This window comes from Triticum aestivum, chromosome 2A (genome assembly GCF_018294505.1).
Source record: "Triticum aestivum cultivar Chinese Spring chromosome 2A, IWGSC CS RefSeq v2.1, whole genome shotgun sequence".
Lineage (NCBI taxonomy): Eukaryota > Viridiplantae > Streptophyta > Magnoliopsida > Poales > Poaceae > Triticum > Triticum aestivum.
Genome location: NC_057797.1, coordinates 663,559,345 through 663,565,553, shown reverse-complemented (window position 1 = coordinate 663,565,553; position 6,209 = coordinate 663,559,345).

The window sequence follows — 6,209 nt, the reverse complement described above, 5'->3', positions numbered from 1 at the left end:
TATTCGATGTAATCTTCTTTTTGCGGTGTGTTTGTTGAGACCGATGAATTGTGGGTTTATGATCCTGTCTATCTATGAATAATATTTGAATCTTCTCTGAATTCTTTTATGTATGATTGGTTATCTTTGCAAGTCTCTTCGAATTATCAGTTTGCTTTGGCCTACTAGATTGGTTTTTCTTGCCATGGGAGAAGTGCTTAGCTTTGGGTTCAATCTTGCGGTGTCCTTTCCTAGTGACAGAAGGGGCAGCAAGGCACGTATTGTATTGTTGCCATCGAGGATAACAAGATGGGTTTTTTATCATATTGCATGAAACTATCCCTCTACATCATGTCATCTTGCTTAAGGCGTTACTCTGTTTTTAACTTAATACTCTAGATGCATGCTGGATAGCGGTCGATGAGTGGAGTAATAGTAGTAGATGCAGAATCGTTTCGGTTTACTTGTCTCGGACGTGATGCCTATATACATGATCATACCTAGATATTCTCATAACTATGCTCAATTCTGTCAATTGCTCAACAGTAATTTGTTCACCCACCGTAGAATACTTATGCTCTTGAGAGAAGCCACTAGTGAAACCTATGGCCCCCGGGTCTCTTTCTCATCATATCAATCTCCATCACTTTATTATTGCTTTGCTTTTACTTTGCTTTTACTTTTTACTTTGCATCTCTATACCAAAAATACCAAAAATATTATTTATCATCTCTATCAGATCTCACTTTCGTAAGTGACCGTGAAGGGATTGACAACCCCTAAGCGCGTTGGTTGCGTTGAGCTATTGTTTTTGTGTAGGTACGAGGGACTCGAGCGTAGCCTCCTACTGGATTGATACCTTGGTTCTCAAAAACTGAGGGAAATACTTACGCTACTTTGCTGCATCATCCCTTCCTCTTCGGGGAAATCCAACGCAGTGCTCAAGAGGTAGCAAGAAGAATTTCTGGCGCCGTTGCCGGGGAGTCTGCGCAAAAGTCAACATACCAAGTACCCATCACAATCCCTATCTCCCGCATTACATTATTTGCCATTTGCCTCTCGTTTTCCTCTCCCCCACTTCACCCTTGCCGTTTTATTCGCCCTCTCTCTCTATCCTCCCTCTCTATTTGCCTCTTTTGCCCGTTTGCTTTTGTTGCTCGTGTGTTGGATTGCTTGTTTGTCGCGATGGCTCAAGATAATACTAAATTGTGTGACTTCACCAATACCAACAATAATGATTTCCTTAGCACTCCGATTGCTCCTCTTACCGATGCTGAATCTTGTGAAATTAATACTGCTTTGTTGAATCTTGTCATGAAAGATCCATTCTCCGGCCTTCCTAGTGAAGATGTCGCTACCCATCTTAATAGCTTCGTTGATTTGTGTGACATGCAAAAGAAAAAAGATGTCGATAATGATATTGTTAAATTGAAGCTATTTCCTTTTTCGCTTAGAGATCATGCTAAAGCTTGGTTTTCGTCTTTGCCTAAAAATAGTATTGATTCATGGAACAAGTGCAAAGATGCTTTTATCTCTAAATATTTTCCTCCCGCTAAGATCATCTCTCTTAGAAACGATATTATGAATTTTAAACAACTTGATCATGAACATGTTGCACAAGCTTGGGAGAGAATGAAATTAATGATACGTAATTGCCCTACTCATGGTTTAAATTTGTGGATGATTGTTCAGAATTTTTATGCCGGATTGAATTTTGCTTCTAGAAATCTTTTAGATTCGGCCGCGGGAGGCACTTTTATGGAAATCACTTTAGGAGAAGCTACTAAACTCCTAGATAATATTATGGTTAATTATTCTCAATGGCATACTGAAAGATCTACTAAAAAGGTGCATGCGATAGAAGAAATTAATGTTTTGAGTGGAAAGATGGATGAACTTATGAAATTATTTGCTAATAAGAGTGTTTCTTCTGATCCTAATGATGTGCCCTTGTCTACTTTGATTGAGAATAATAATGAATCTATGGATGTGAATTTTGTTGGTAGGAACAATTTTGGTAACAACGCGTATAGAGGAAATTTCAATCCTAGGCCTTATCCTAGTAATCCCTCTAATAATTATGGTAATTCCTACAACAATTCTTATGGAAATTATAATAAGATGCCCTCTGATTTTGAATCTAATATTAAAGAATTTATTTCTTCGCAAAAGAATTTTAATGCTATGATTGAAGAAAAATTGCTTAAGATTGATGATTTGGCTAGGAACGTTGATAGAATTGCTCTTGATGTTGATTCTTTGAAACTTAGATCTATTCCACCTAAGCATGATATCAATGAGTCTCTCAAAGCCATGAGAATTTCCATTGACGAGTGCAAAGAAAGAACCGCTAGGATGCGTGCTAAGAAAGATGCCTTTATAAAAGCGTGTTCTTCTAGTTCCTATGAAAATAATGATGAAGATCTAAAGTTATTGATGTGTCCCCTATTAAATCTTTGTTTTTCAATATGAATCTTTATAATGATGGGACTGAATATGATCCACCTTTACCTAGAAGGCATTCTAAGAATTCGGAATTTGTTGATCTTGATGCTAAATTTGATAAAGTGGGATTGAAGAAATTAAAACCCTAGATGTTGCTAAACCTACTATTATGGATTTCAAGGAATTTAATTATGAAAATTGCTCTTTGATTGATTGTATTTCCTTGTTGCAATCTGTGCTAAAATATCCTCATGCTTATAGTCAAAATAAAGCGTTTACTAAACATATCGTTAATGCCTTGATGCGATCTTATGAAGAAAAACTTGAATTGGAAGTTTCTATCCCTAGAAAACTTTATGATGAGTGGGAACCTACTATTAAAATTAAAATTAAAAATTATGAGTTTTATGCTTTGTGTGATTTGGGTGCTAGTGTCTCTACTATTCCCAAAACTTTATGTGATTTACTAGATTTCCGTGATTTTGATGATTGCTCTCTAAACTTGCATCTTGCGGATTCCATTATTAAGAAACCTATGGAAAGAACTAATGATGTTCTTATTGTTGCTAATAGGAATTATGTGCCCGTATATTTTATTGTTCTTGATATAGATTGCAATCCTTCTTGCCCTATTATTCTTGGTAGACCTTTCCTTAGAACGGTTGGTGCAATTATTGATATGAAGGAAGAGAATATTAGATTTCAATTTCCATTAAAAAGGGAATGTAACACTTACCTAGAAATAAAATAAAATTACCATATGAATCTATCATGAGAGCCACTTATGGATTGCCTACCAAAGATGGCAATACCTAGATCTATTCTTGCTTGTTATGCCTAGCTAGGGGCGTTAAACGATAGCGCTTGTTGGGAGGCAACCCTTTTATTTTTATTCCTTGATTTTTGCTCATGTTTAGTAATAAGTAAATTATTTATACTCTGTTTTGATTGTGTTTTTTGTGTTTAATTAGTGTTTGTGCCAAGTAGAACCGTTGGGAAGACTTGGGGAAAGTCTTGTTGAACTTGCTGTAAAAAACAGAAACTTTAGCGCTCACGAGAACTGCTGTCATTTTTATTTGGAAAGTGATATTTAGTTAATTATTTTTGCAGATGATTAATAGATAAATTACTCACGTCCAGAAATTTATTTTATAATTTTTGGGGTTCCAGATCTTGTGCTAGCTACAGATTACTACAGACTGTTCTGTTTTTGATAGATTCTGTTTTTCGTGTGTTGTTTGCTTATTTTGATGAATCTATGGCTAGTAAAATAGTTTATAATCCATAGAGAAGTTGGAATACAGTATGTATAACACCAATATAAATAAATAATGAGTTCATTACAGTACTTGAATTGGTCTTTTGTTTTCTTTCGCTAACGGAGCTCACGAGTTTTCTACTTTAAGTTTTGTGTTGTGAAGTTTTCAAGTTTTGGGTAAAGATTTGATGGATTATGGAACAAGAAGTGGCAAGAGCCTAAGCTTGGGGATGCCCATGGCACCCCCAAGATAATCTAAGGACACCTAAAATCCAAAGCTTGGGGATGCCCCGGAAGGCATCCCCTTTTTCGTCTACTTCTATCGGTAACTTTACTTGGAGCTATATTTTTATTCACCACATGATATGTGTTTTGCTTGGAGCGTCTTTTATGATTTGAGTCTTTTCTTATTAGTTTACCACAATCATCCTTGATGTACACACCTTTTGAGAGAGCCATACATGATTTGGAATTTGATAAAATACTCTATGTGCTTCACTTATATCTTTTGAGCTTTATAGTTTTGCTCTAGTGCTTCACTTATATATTTTAGAGCACGGTGGTGGATTTGTTTTATAGAAACTATTGTTCTCTCATGCTTCACTTAGATTATTTTGAGAGTCTAAATAGCATGGTAATTTGCTTAAAATCCTAATATGCTGAGTATGCAAGATTAATAATAAAACTTTCATATGAGTGTGTTGAATACTAAGAAAAGTTTGATGCTTGATGATTGTTCTGAGATATGGAGGTAATAATATCAAAGTCATGCTAGTTGAGTAGTTGTGAAATTGAGAAATACTTGTGTTGAGGTTTGCAAGTCCCGAAGCATGCACGTATGGTAAACGTTATGCAACAAATTTGAAACATGAGGTGTTATTTGATTGTCTTCCTTATGAGTGGCGGTCGGGGACGAGCGATGGTCTTTTCCTACCAATCTATCCCCCTAGGAGCATGCGCGTAGTGCCGAGGTTTTTGATGACTTGTAGATTTTTGCAATAAGTATGTGAGTTCTTTATGACTAATGTTGAGTCCATGGATTATACGCACTCTCACCCTTCCATCCTTGCTAGCCTCTTCGGTACCGTGCATTGCCCTTTCTCACATTGAGAGTTGGCACAAACTTCGCCGGTGCATCCAAACCCCGTGATATGATACACTCTTTCACACATAAACCTCCTTATATCTTCCTCAAAACAGCCACCATACCTACCTATTATGGCATTTCCATAGCCATTCCGAGATATATTGCCATGCAACTTTCCATCATTTCGTTCATCATGACACATTCATCATTGTCATATTGCTTAGCATGATCATGTAGTTGACATAGTATTTGTGGCAAAGCCACCGTTCATAATTCTTTCATACATGTCACTCTTGGTTCATTGCATATCTCGGTACACCGCCGGAGGCATTCATATAGAGTCATCTTTGTTCTAGTATCGAGTTGTAATCATTGAGTTGTAAATAAATACAAGTGTGATGATCATCATTATTAGAGCATTGTCCCAAGTGAGGAATGAATAATAAAAAAAAGAAAGGCCATAAAAAAGAGAAGGCCCAAAAAAGGCCCAAAATGAGAGAAAAAGAGAGAAGGGACAATGTTACTATCCTTTTACCACACTTGTGCTTCAAAGTAGCACCATGATCTTCATAGTAGAGAGTCTCTCATGTTATCACTTTCATATACTAGTGGGAATTTTTCATTACAGAACTTGGCTTGTATATTCCAACAATGGGCCTCCTCAAGTGCCCTAGGTCTTCGTGAACAAGCAAGTTGGATGCACACCCACTAGTTTCTTTTGTTGAGCTTTCATACATTTATAGCTCTAGTGTATCCGTTGCATGGAAATCCCTACTCCTTGCATTAACATCAATCGGTGGGCATCTCCATAGCCCATTGATTAGCCTCGTTGATGTGAGACTTTCTCCTTTTTTGTCTTCTCCACATAACCCCCCTTCATTATATTCTATTCCACCCATAGTGCTATGTCCATGGCTCGCGCTCATATATTGCGTGAAAGTTTATAGGTTTGAGATTACTAAAGTATGAAACAATTGCTTGGCTTGTCATCGGGTTTGTGCATGATGAGAGCATTCTTGTGTGACGAAAATGAAACATGACTAAACTATATGATTTTGTAGGGATGAACTTTCTTTGGCCATGTTATTTTGAGAAGACATAATTGCTTAGTTAGTATGCTTGAAGTATTATTATTTTTATGTCAATATGAACTTTTGTCTTGAATCTTTCGGATCTGAATAATCATACCACAATAAAGAAGAATTACATTAAAATTATGCCAAGTAGCACTCCGCATCAAAAATTCTGTTTTTATCATTTACCTACTCGAGGACGAGCAGGAATTAAGCTTGGGGATGCTTGATACATCTCCAACGTATCTATAATTTTTGATTGCTCCATGCTATATTATCTACTGTTTTAGACATTACTGGGCTTTATTTTCCACTTTTATATTATTTTTGGGACTAACCTATTAACCGGAGGCCCGGCCCAGAATTG